The sequence below is a fragment of the Musa acuminata genome, chromosome BXJ3-2, assembly GCF_036884655.1.
Source record: "Musa acuminata AAA Group cultivar baxijiao chromosome BXJ3-2, Cavendish_Baxijiao_AAA, whole genome shotgun sequence".
NCBI classification, from domain to species: Eukaryota; Viridiplantae; Streptophyta; class Magnoliopsida; order Zingiberales; family Musaceae; genus Musa; species Musa acuminata.
In genome coordinates this window covers 22522501-22536579 of record NC_088350.1, presented here as the reverse complement: position 1 = coordinate 22536579, position 14079 = coordinate 22522501, and positions in this window count along the sequence as shown.

The window sequence follows — 14079 nt, the reverse complement described above, 5'->3', positions numbered from 1 at the left end:
ATACGTTATAATATATACGTGTACTCCCACACTATACATCATAATACATATGTGCATTTCTATACTACACATTATAATATATATGTGTACTTTCATATTAGACATTATAATACATACATGTACTCCCACACTGTACGTCATAACATATACATGCATTGCATATTATAACATATCCATACACTCCCACATTGCATGTCATAGCATATACATACATTGTATGTTGTAACATATTTGTGCACTCTCACACCGCACGTTATAGAAAACACATGCACTCCTACATTGCATGCATATAAGATATTTTTATTATAATTTATATATTTTTATGCTTACAAATTATATACATTTACATTTAGCTCATAACAATCATATCATTCAAAATATGCTTTTCGAAATACATTATGCATATGACTATTTATACGATAATTATTTTATAGTGAATTAAACTTATTCTTACCTGATTTAACTTAAAAAATAAAGATATTTGTGAAAGACCATGTTCTTTAATGATTAAGTGTGCTAAGGAATAGTAAACCTTCTTCTTTCTTAGCCTTGGTGGGAAAAATTAAAAGAATAGCTTGAGGTATATATATATATATATATATATATATATATATATATATATATATATATATATATATATATATATATATATATATATATATATATATATATATATATATATATATATATATATATAATATTCTAAGAGGAAAAAAAAGAACAAAAACTTAAGAGAAGGTCTAATAGGATTAAACCATAGACCTCAAGCTATGGTATAAAATATTCTACCCCCGACGTGAAACATTTCATGGAGTATTCCCTCGACGTGAAACATTTCATAAAATATTCTACCCCCCCTCGACTAGGTATAAAAATAAATCGTTAACATAATGAGAATGAGATTTATCTTTTTTAGATCACTCGTTCTAGCACTCGGAGGTTGGAGGTTACTAACTTGGGTGTCGATAAGACCAAATCGGGAAATCTCCCCCAACCTTATTCTTCGTGTAGGTAGCATCTCAGGATCTCATTGTTTCCACCTCAAAGGCACCTTGAACAACTCTACGCATACGAGACTGGACTATGTTAGGCTGACACAAATATCAACAACTTTTTTTCTCATCATTTTGGTGATAGAAAGATGGTCTGATTTCGTAGGAACGTCTGCCTACCAACCTTCTTGATAAATGTTTAAGCGAGGAGGTTCAGTCCCTAACCCATAATACTTTCACTCAGGGGAGGTAACAACTATCCTTTCTACATGTGAATCTATCCACCTCGGTGCAAACACCGATGCGATACTGGTGTTTGTTTAATAACTCAGGCCTCTCGCCCTCAAGGGTGACCCTAAGTTACCTGCTCGTCCTCGTAGAGGTGTTCTTAAACCCCACTTAAAAGGTGTAGATGTTTTGTATTATACAAGTCATTGCTTCGCTCTTGCCTTAGCTAGCCCAATAGGCGATGCCACCATCTCAATCACGGTCAGCAACTCAACCGCCACCAGCATCGGTGCTCGTTGGGGTTCCCCCACCTGATGCAATGCTAATATCTCAAGAGCATATGAGACCCATCGAACTGCCAACTGAGGGAGTATCCCACTCTCCAACCATAGAGTTCAGCAGATTGTCACACCACTCTACTCCACTTGAATCCCAGACCTAGTCGGTAGATTCGATCGATGATTTCTTGAGGATCTAGCTATGGTAAATGGATCAACATTTGGAGGAGATGTGATAAAAATTTCAACCATTCAGAGGGGAAGGGGTCATCCATCCCTACCTTGGGACAATCACCGTTCACCAGGACATCCAAGAGAAACTAATCTCGACCAATTTCTACCTCCCACCATCGGAGGCCTTTAATGGTAGTATTGATCCGTTAGAGCACATCATTACTTTTCACACCCAAATAGTATTGTATAGTACTTTAGACACTCCGATGTGTCGTGTATTCCCAACCACATTATAAGGCTTGATATGAGAATGGTACACCCATCTGAAGTCATTCTCTATCAAATTTTTCGCTCAACTCATAAAGGAGTTCAAGCTTCACTTCCTCAGGAATGTGCACCTAAGACCATTGGCAACAATGCTTTTTGAACTTAAGGGGAGGAGGAAACACTCTCAAACTTCATCGCTTGATTTACCAACAAAATCTGAGGCATACAAGATGCTCATTTGTTACTCATAATATTGGCCTTTATGATAGGACTTAAGCCCTCTTGCCCTTTTTGGTCAGTAGTGAAGGCTACCAGTGATGATACTTAAGGTACTCCAGAGGTCTAGTCAATACATTGCCACTGATGCAATGATCTCAGGTAAGTGTGAAAAGACATGCAAAAGGTCGAGACATGAGTAGTTACAATCCATCTCGACCCGAGTTACCTCGCTTAAGATCTGAGTTGACCTCTCCCTGAATATGATTAGAATAGAAGTATTTTTACAGATAAAAGAGAAGGGACTTTTAAAAGACCCTTAAGATTGTCATAACTTAAAAGAACAAATTAAAGAACTCACTCGTCGAAGAGACCTCGGGCAATTCGTCCGGAGGCACCGAGAACTTTCACCCTGACCTCAAGGACTGGTAGAGAGATAGATTAACATCATCATTAGTAGACCCACCTTAGGAGGAGATAGCTCCTCGGGTCATAAAGTTTAGCTCGAGCTATCATTGAAAAACACTTATGAATGGGAGATGACTCAAAAATAACCTTTAAAGAGGAAGATATGAAGTACCTTAATCCAAACTATGATGATGCCTTAGTAGTCTCTGTGAGGATGATCAATTCTCGAGTAAAGAGGGTCATGATTGATGTAGGTAGCTCTGTTGATATCCTCTACTTTGATGCTTTCCACAAACTCGGGCTCTCGACTAATGATCTCATCCCATGACTTCTTCGCTAATGGGGTTTACTAGCGACTCGATCTCTCCTCTCAGGACTGTGAACCTACATGTCATGTTTGGAGATGAGCCATTCTCTAAAATGATGATGGTTAGATTCATGGTGGTTAATATCCTCTCGGCATATAATATAATCATAGGTCGGCCCATGCTGAACAGGCTTAGGGCAATGGTATTGACCTACCATATAGTGATAAAGTTGCCGATGAGGATTGACATTGGAGAGTCAAGGAGGAACCCAAGGGAGTCATGCTAGTGCTACCTTACAATGGTCTCCCTATCGAAGAAGGCCCAATCCGAGGTGTCGCCTATGGAACTCTAAAGTTTTGCTAAGTCCCTCTTGTATCTGGAGCTGATGGAATCGCTGATTGAAGCATCCCTAGACAAAGCCCATCCTAATCAAGTTGTCAAGGTAGAGGCAACACTTTCCATGGAGAAACAAGTAAAACTCATCAATTTCTTTAGTAAAAATATCAATGTGTTCGTATGATCTCCAAGAGACATGTCAAGAATTGACCCATATATAGCCCAGTATCACTTGAATATTTTTCTCAAGACACATTTAGTGAAATAAAAGCCTCATAAGTTTGCTCATGATTGCCAACAAGCAATAAGCAATGAGGTAGATAAGCTATTAAGAGTATGATTTATTGCCTAGATGTTGTACCCCTAATGGCTTGCTAATATTATACTTATTAAAAAGTCTAATGTAAATTGGAAGATATGTATTGATTATACCAATCTCAATAATGCATATCCGAAGGACAACTATCCTCTTCCCTATATTGATTAGTTGGTTAATGTTATCTCGGGTCATGAGCTCATCACATTTATAGACGCATCCTTGAGATATAACCAAATAAGGATGACACCAAAGGATTAGGAATACACTTTATCATCAATCTAGGCATGCATTGCTACCAAGTCATATTATTCAGGTTGAAAAATTCAAGGGCAACGTCCCAAAGGATGGTAAACGAGATGTTCAAGCATTAATGATAAAGGAAGATGATAGTTGCTTGTGGCTGACTCACATTTGGCGAACTTGGCCGAGGCATTTCAAATGCTAAAGAAGTTCAACGTGTGCTTTAATCTGGCCAAATGTGCTTTTAGAGTCAGCTTGGAAAAGTTTATTAGATTAATCATGCACTTGAAGGGGAATAGATGCAAACCATGAGAAGGTACAAGCCATATGGAGATGCACCCATCTCGATCAGTAAGGAAAGTCTAACAAGTAACTGGGCATGTAGCAACACTCAATTGATTCCTATCTCAATCAAGTGATAATTGCCTATCCTTCTTTCGGGTATTAAAAAACCCAAAGGGCTTTCTATTGACCAAGGAGTGTTAGGAGGCTTTCAATAGGCTAAAGCACCACCTCGACCAATTATCACAACTCTCCTCTACCTTGGGTGAAACTCCAAGTCTTTATCTTGCACTTGGTTGTCAACTCGATGCTTATTCAATCAGGTGTTCAAAACCTTATTTACTATGATAGTCATATTCTAAGCGAGCCCAAGGAATGATACCTTCTATCGAGAGGTTTGCATTTGCATTTATATTGGCGGCAAGAAATCTTTGCCCCTATTTTCAAACACATGCCATATATATGATCACTAACTAGCCACTCAGACAAGTCCTTTCTCAGCTCAACGTCTCAAGGTAACTACTAAGGTGGTTAGTAGAGATAAATGAGATTGACATTCAATATGTAATGAGGACTACCATAAAGGCCCAAACATTGATAGATTTTACCTCAAAGCTCCCTTACTAGAGGTCGACAGTTGCACCCCCTCAGCATGGATGTTGTTCATGGATAGTTTCGCCACCTTGGAAAGAGGTGATGCCACACTCGTCTTAAAGGGCCTAAATAAACAAGTGCATGAACAAGCCCTCTGGTTTAAATTTACGATCTCCTATAATGAAGCAGAATATGAAGCACTTCTCTTAAGAGTTCAGCTTGCTCAAGAGCTTTAAGTTCAAGACTTGATAATGCTCAGTGACTTGCAACTTGTCATGAGCCAGGTGGAGAGGAGCTACAAGGCTTGAGATATGACCCTAGCGAAGTATCTCGACTAGGTATAAAAATTAGCTCATAGTTTCTCCCGAATCAATGTATTACAGGACCCTCACAAAGAATACAATCAAGCTAATGCTCACCAGGTTAGCATCCACTCGGGCTCTAAGAGAGCGCTAATCATTGGTTGAGATGTTACTAGCCAGAACCATTGAAAAGCATGGCATGTCCATGGTTAGGGAAAAACCTAGCTAGATGGATGAAGTCCTATGCTACATAAGAGATGGGATGCTCTTGATTGATCCCGCAATGACCCAAAGAGTCAAGTATTATCAAGCATGATATTGAATAATTAATAATTATATATATCATAAGTTCTTTAGCCAATTACTTCTCAAATACCTAACACCCAAAGAGGTCAAGAGGGTGCTCGTCGAGGTACATAAATGTATCTATGGGGAGTCTATTGATGGATAGACCTTTGCCTTTAAAGTGCTCAGGTATGGGTTCTATTAATCGATGTTACACAATGATGCAATAATCTATGCCCAAAGATGCCACATGTGCCAAAAGTTTGCTCGGATACAACATTAATCGGTAGTTCCTCTAAGCCCGATCGAGGGATGGACCTCCCTGGACCCTTTCTTTCAATCTCAAGCCAACGAAGGTTCCGTATCATGGGAGTAAACTATTTCACAAAGTGGATGAAAGCTAAGCCACTAGCATTAATCACCAAGAAGAAAGTCGAGGGATTCGTATGGAAAAATATAATCACCCGGTTCAGAATCCAAGGGCCCTCATCACCAACAATAGGACATAATCCAATAATACGAGGTTTTAGAAATTCTGTCAATCTTATGGGGTTTAACTAAGGTTCAGCTCAGTGGCTCATCCTCAAACCAATGATCTTACCGAGGTCACCGACCGAGCCATTATCAAAGAGTTAAAAAGTACATCATTGGAGACAAAGATACCTAGGTGGATAAATTGCCTGGCATCTTATGAACCACTGAGACGACACCTAAGATCGAGTTAGGAGAATCGTCATTCAACTTATTTTTTTTATACCAAGGTTGTCTTGCTACTTGAGATAGCCTTCCAGATATCTCAGGTTGAGAACTTTGACAAGGAAACCTTCAAAAAAGGACTTACTACTAAACTTGACCCAATCAATGAGGTCAATGCAGAAGCACACATACGGGCACTGAGATACAAAAAGATAATTGCCAAGTTATATAACCGAAGTGTTCACCCTCGAGGAGTTGGACTAGGGGACCTGGTGCTTCACAAAGTTGAAGTTAGTGACCCGACTAGGCCCCAAGGAAAACTAGTGCCAAATTGGAATGTGTCATATTGAGCCACCGAGGTTGTTCGAGATGGAACATACCACCTTAGGAAAACAAAAGGTATGATGTTGTCAAGAACATGACATATTATAAATTTGAAGAAGTTTTACCCCTAATACCTCACTTGGGAATAAGTTGGGGAAGACTATGCCTTGAGCATTGGACGTTAGTCTACCAACCCTAGGGCATTAGTTGTTAAGTATATCTTTAAGGTACTAGTGTTGCAAATTAAGAAGAAAAAAACTTCATTACTTTAAGAAAGATTACAATAGCTCGGTTAGGCCTCTACATTCAAAATGAGACCCTAACCTATCAAAATAATGGGTCAATGGGGTGGACATGCTCGACACAAGGGGTGAGGCAGGTAGACTGACTCGACACTCAAAAAAAGACTAGCACAATAAGAGATGACATCCTAGGCATTGGGGCAAGGTCGCATGTTGTCAAAAGGCACTTCCACCACCATCGAGACATCTTGATCCTCAAGATAATTAATGAATGAGTCCTCCACGAGCTCCAACTTAGGGTACCTTGCCTTGAAATGGGCTAAGATGATTTGGTACCTGAATTGATGGTGGACAACACCTGACCTCTCCAGACTCCTCCTAAACCCAATGAATGCCTTATAATCGGTGATCACGTCCTCCTGATACATTAGTATCATGTGCCACTCAGCCTCTAATGCTTCCATTAGATCCCAAGCCTATACATTGGCCATTGCGACCTACTTAACGAGTTCCGAGTTATATGTCCTCATCAAGTCCAACTCTTAGGTGAGCTATAATAAGTCATCCTCCATTTTTTGATTATTACTCTAGATCTCCAAACCCCTCCTAAACCCAGCGAATGCCTTGTAATAAGCGATTGCCTCTTCCTGATACTTTGGTATCATGTGTCGCTTAGCCTCCAGTGCTTTCCTCAGATCCCAAGCCTGCTCATTGATCATTGTGACTTGCTCTCAATGAGCTCTAGTTGTATGTCCTCATCGAGTCCATCTCTTAGGTGAGATAAAAATTCATCCTCTATTTCCTAGTTATTACTTCGGACCTCCTTCAATTGCTTGGCGAAGTCGATAAGGCATTGCTTAGCTTCCTTCAGTTGTCATGCCAGCTCGACCCCTCGAGCCTTCGCCTTAACAATAATAGAATGAGTTCCTCACTCCTGTAACCCCTTAATCTCTTCCCAAAGATCATCAATTCTGAGAGACTACTAGTGAATGATAGAACTAGCATCCCATATACAATCAACAAGGGTCGTTACATAGTGGTGATGTTGTAAATTAAAAATGAATGGGTGAGCAATACAAAATTGAAGGGACTAGCCATGACCTAACTCACCAACACTTCATTACGGTAGCAAAATTAGAACATCTAAAGGGAAATGGTAGATCTGCTTTGCCACCCCCAAACACAATGACCCAAGACAATACTACTGTGAGATTATGCCATTGCCCTACACCTTCTGCCCCTCTTGCAAACCCTCCTATCTCATTTACAATTTTGCTCTCAGGGTCGAGTTTGGAAGGTTGACTATTTGTATAGCCGTGAAGGGCAGAGGCTTACCCTTGCATAAGTTGAACATCAAACTCGGTCTATCCCCTCTTTTTCTTGAAGAGGACCGAAAACTTTGGGGATCCTTTGAAGGCATCAATGCTGCAAAGGTAAGAGGCTCCTTCTTGGGAGTCGGCTTCATAAGTTCCTCGCCCCTTCGATGATGAGCACCTTCCTCATAATAAGTTTATGCTTTTTCCTTGACTTATTAATATAACATGATGGTCAGATCAAATCTGGCCCAACACCTTAAGCAATGACTCATGAATAGTGGCTAGAGCCGAAGAGGCCATCGTTATGCCCAAAGAGGAGCCAAGCACTTTCCTCTTTAGGGAATGTAGATTCATGCTTATAGAGGATCAAAATCACAAGACTATAAAGGATCAACAAGAGGGGTGAGGTGAAATGATGGGAAGTTCGGGTCGTACCTCGAGGAGTCGAGTTAAGACCCACATCGATCAACTAGTCCTTATCCATCTTTTAAACAACTTTAGAGAAAGAGAGTATCTCCTGTTGAATATTATATTTTGATGATGAAACTAATTGATAAGTGTTTATGATTTAATTTGTGTTTCAAGTGATGCAGAATGCTTCGATCAGGATGAGACAATTAAAGCAAGAAGAATCATGTTGTGCTAGGGAAAAACATGTCAGAAGATTGGACATCGAGCTAGAGGATTAGTCGACGTATCAATAGAAGGCCTCGGGTCATGTATTCGGGCATCAGGCCAAGAAGAGCGGATATTGTGCAAGGATATCGGAGTTGCGGAGTCAACTGGTCGATTGGGCAATAGGCCGCAAGAGAGGACGATGCGCCGAAGAATCAGACGAAGCGTCGAGGGACCAATGACATGTCAGACAACATGATTAATACTTAGTATTAATTGTCTAGATCGAAATATATTTTACATGTGCAGGATTAACTACAATAGCAAGGCATGAAGCAAAATGAAGTCCTGGAGTCAAAGATGCGATTTCGTTGGGGGTTCGAGAGTTCGTCGGAAGTCTGGACGTTCGTTGAAAGTTTTGTCAAAACCAGCCAAGAAGTCTCAGAGCTTGCCAGAGAAGCTCGTCAGAACTCACCAAGAAGATCGTCGTGAAGTCCAGGAGCTTACCGAAAGTCCACTAGAACATTACCGAGAGTTCGTCGGAAGTTCGCTAGAAGATCGCCGGAAGCTCGCTGGAAGAAACTAGACTTATGGACTTGTTTAGCTTAGAATATGTCTTAGGAAACATAGTTAGCACATAATTGGGTTTGGATTTAGGCCAACCCAATTAAGGGCTAGTTGGGCCCATGTAAGGATTGTGTTGGGCCCAATGAGAGGCCCAAACAGTGACTCATGAGGTGGCACCATCGTGACACAATCTTCGAGACTATGTCAAGCGGTGGTACTATCGATTTGGGCAGTGGTACCGCCTAGACACAACCTCCGAGAAGTTGTAGATGGTGGTACCACCCAGCACAGCCTCCCAGGCAGTGGTACTGCCCGTGCTCGGGAAACCCGGGATGAGATAATTTTAGGCTCCAAGTTTGAATCAACTTGAAGTCTATAAATACCCCTCTCATCCTTGGTTAAAGGCAACAAGCACAAAGAGTTTAAAAGTAAAGAAACGTTGCTGCAATCTCTTTAGAAATTCCCTCCTCCACTCTAAGTTTAGAATTCTGTAAGAGAGGAGTGAGTGCTTGTAAGGGTTGTCTCCTAAACCTGTGAAAAGGAGAAGAGGGGTGTAGGAATGAGGTTGATCTTTGCCTATTGAAGGAAGATCGATAGTGGATGCCGGTAGCCTTGACGGAAGAGGAATCAACGAAGTAGATGTAGGTCACGATGACCGAACTACACTAAAAGCTGGTTTGCATTTTACTTTGAGTAATTTATCTTTACTGTAAACCTCTTTAATAGCTTACTGCCTTCAATATATAAAAGGAAGGGGTGTTATCTATGTAGTGTGCTGACCAGACGAGATTAAACCCCCAATCTCGGCCTGAATCTATAGGGAAGAAGTGATTCTTCTAACCCTTATAGTTGAAATAGGCTCCACTGACTTTAAAAACATCCCTTGAGTGGCTAAATAATAGTTACTTATCCTCTTGTATAGTTGAAAATAAGTTGTAAAAGGTTTACAAGTCGGAGGATGTATGGAAATCTAAGGGCAACATCACATGCATGACGGAAGAATAAAAAACAATGATCTGTTTGTCCTTTTACGAAGACTAGTGCGTAAAATCCACAAAACTAAAAACTATGTATATAAAAGATTGTGTTACCTAGGGAGATCTTATATCCCTAAAGCCATGTAGATCTGTAGGAGAGAGTGAAGGAGGTCAAGTGTCCTCCTCTCTAGTGGTGATCCATATAGCAGGGCTGCGACGATGCTCCTCAAATCTCTAGGCCTACTATCTGAGGAGAAGAAGGGGAGAGAAGAATAGGAGGTGGTAACCAAGAGAAGCTCTAGCCTATGAATATTTGGTTCCCTCATATTTATACATGTCCCTTGTCAACTTAACCATAATGAATCCTGCCCTATTGGGTATTGGATCTCTATCCAACTACCCAAGCCTATTAGATTAGTATATCTCTATCCAATAATATCTTATTTGCTCTTATTAGATCTCATCCATAGGATCCAATAATTCAAGGACTTATTGGATATCCAATAAGATAGGGGCTTCAACGGATATCTCATATCTGAACCTCTATTCGTCACAATGCCTACCATATATGTGTGGCTCTCTAGGCCCAGTATTGAGCTGGCTGTGAGTCGTACCTATAAGAACTCATTCCGGCTCAGTGAATTATTATCTTCATAATAATTCACTTGATTCATCGATTACGGATGTACTAAGTCACTATGCTGTAGTCCTCGGGCGATACTGGGGAATCCAATCCATTTGATATGTCCATTCTCAGTTACCATGTATCTATAGTCCATTATCTATCTAATACCCCAGAGACCGTATACTGGGCATGGTACTGTTAGGCCCATATAATTTATACTTAAGTCTCGCTCTAATCGGAGAATCCGAAGAACTTTTTCTCTCTCAATCTAAACGACCCTAGCTAAGGATTTATCTAAGCAAGAACATATGGGATATTTCTCTTATGATACCGAGAGTAGATGATCCTCTATCGATACTCAATAGTGTTAGAGCTAGTCTTAGGAAATTTACCAAAGGATAATTTGGCAACCCAAAAAAAGTCAATAAAGCAGAAATAATAAAAGCGACAAGAACACCAGATTTACGTGGTTTGGTCAATTAACCTATATCCACGGACGAAGGAGGAGCAAATCACTACTATAAAATAGGGACTATTACAAATGCCTTAGGAAGATGTTCCTAGGCCATAAAACACGAAACTACTAAACAAGAAAAACCTAAAGCAAACAATTAGGTTTTCTTGTGGTACATCTGACTTCAAAGCCCAAGCCCTTATTTATAGTTTAAACACGAGATACCAAACTTGATTTTCCTGATGTGGGACTATGTGTGACTTGCCAAACTAACAAATCTCCACTGTGGCATGTCCCAACATTAACAATTAACAAAACTTGCTCTACCTTCTTGACAAAAGCACCAACGGGAAATCACCAACAATGAACACCAACCATGTCCAAGCACTGCTTGAACTTGTAAATTGGAAGAGGCTTCGTAAGCATATCAGCTAGATTGTCCTTCGTATGAATTTTCTTACCCGAAGGCGGCTTCACAAGATCCCAAGTTCTATTCCGATGGAGAGATTCAATTTCTTCATTCATCGCAATCAACTACTTAGTGGAATTATCATAAGAAATTACATCTGAGTAAGTAGTAGGCTCACCAACTTCACTTGTTTCTTTTGCAATAGACAAAGCATATACAATCAAATTTGCATATCTTTGTGGTGGTCGAATATCTCTCCGTAGTCTATCCTTGGCTATGGAATATTGCTCTTTCTCTAGATCATCTTCGTCAGTAGACTCGGGACCATCTATTGGCATTCTTTGAGTAGAAGAGTTCGACTTAAAAGAATATGAATTACCAATCTCAAGCTCCACCTACTTCTGCGCACTATCATTTGTACAACTAGTAGATTCCTCTTTGGAAGATAGCATAGATAATTCATCAAAAGTAACATCTCTACTGATTACAAATTTTGGGGATTTGGGATCAAAATACCATAATCTGTATCCTTTCACCCCATAAGTACACCCATGGAAAATGTACTTTTTCGCTCGAGGCTCTAATTTTCCTTCATTTACATTCATGTATGCTGGACACCCAAAAATTTTTAAATCAAAGTAATCAGCAGGAGTACTTGACCAAACTTCCTTTGGAGTTTTAAAGTTAAGTGTTGTAGAAGGATCGCGGTTAACAACGTAACAGGCTATATTAATCGCCTCTACCCAAAAGTCCTTTGTCAACCCTGCATTTGAGATCATACACCTTGCTTTCTACAAGAGTGTTCTGTTCATACGTTCGATCACACCATTTTGCTGAGGCATTATCCTAACAGTGCGATACCGAACAATTCCTTCATTTTTGTAGAATTCATCAAAGTCACCTTCATAAAATTCCATGCCATTATCTATTCGAAGCCACTTAATCTGTTTACATGTTTGCTTCTCAATCAAAGCCTTCCATTATTTAAATGTTAGAAAAACATCATTTTTATGCTTCAGAAAATAAACCGAAACTTTTCCGGAATAATCGTAAATGAAAGTCAACATATAACTAGCACCACCCTTATACTGAACATGAGTTGGATCCCAAAGGTCTAAATGAATATAGTCAAGAGTACCTTTCGTTTTGTGAACTGTCGGAGAATTGAAGCTGACTCTTTTCTGCTTTCCAAAAATGCAGTGTTCACAAAAATCCAGTGGCCCAATACTCTGTCCGCAAAGAAGACCCCTTTTGCTCAATATACTCAAACATTTTTCACTCATATGACCCAAAAGTATATGCCATAATTTGGTGATGTCAGAATCAGATAATGATGATGACGAGACTGCAATTGAGCCTGTGACAATAGTTCCCTGCAAAATAGCTACCAGACCTACAAGCTTTCATAATAACAAGAGCACTTCTAGAAACTTTCATAACTCCACATTCAGTTGCGTATTTACACCCAAGGGCCTCTAGGATGCCTAAAGAGATAAGATTCTTTTTTTAAATCAGGAACATGTCTAACATTAGTGAGCATCCTCACAATACCATCATGCATTTTAATTCGGATTGTACCTCTACCAACAACATCACACACGGTATTATTGCCCATCAAAACAATTCCACCGTTACAAGATTCATATGTGGAAAACAAATCTCTATTAGGACACATGTGATAAGAACAACCCGAATCTAAAATCAATTCATTTTTAGACCTCGTCCTGTTATCAGTAGCAAAAAAATATTTCCAACGTTCTCATCAGTTGCTACACTAGTTTCAGCGGACTCAGTAGTTTTCTCAATAATTTTTCCTTTTTGCTTTAATTTATTTTTCAATTTAAAGCAATCAGTCTTAATGTGCCTCATTTTATGACAATATCTACACTCCAAATTTCTATGTCAGGATTTAGATCTAGATTTAGATCTACTACTGTCAAATTCTCTTTTATCCATTCTACCCCTGGCAATCAGACCTTCAGCCTAATTCCCTCTACTTTCCCCAATGATATCCCTGTCTATCTGCTCCTTAGATTTTAGTGCAGATTTAATTTTCTGATACAAAATTATTTCTTTTCCATAAATCATAATATCACGAAAATACTTAAAGGATTAGGGAAGAGAACATAAAAGTAATAGGGCCTTATCCTCGTCATCAATTTTCGCATCTATATTCTCCAAATCCATAACTAAGGAATCAAATTTATCAAGATGTGAGAGCATAGATATACCTTCAGTCATCCGAAGCATATACAAACTCTGTTTCAAGTGGAGACGATTCTCCACTGTCCTCTTCATATACAAGGCTTTAAATTTGTCCTACATGCTCTTTGTTGTAGTCTCCGTAGCTACCTCCCGTAAAACCTCGTTAGAGAGATTTAGAATAATGCTTGATCGGGTTTTCTTATCCATACCCGCAAGATCTTCCTTTGACGTACCATCTGGAATGTTCTCAACTCCCTATAGTGCCAAATCAATTCCGTCTTGAACCAGAATGACCTGAGTTGCCACATGCCGAAGTTGACATTTCTATCGAATTTCTCGACAACGATCTTTGTTACTGTCATCGTTGCCAAAAGATCCTAAAACCAAGCTTTGATACCAGCTTGTCAGAGCTAGCCCCAA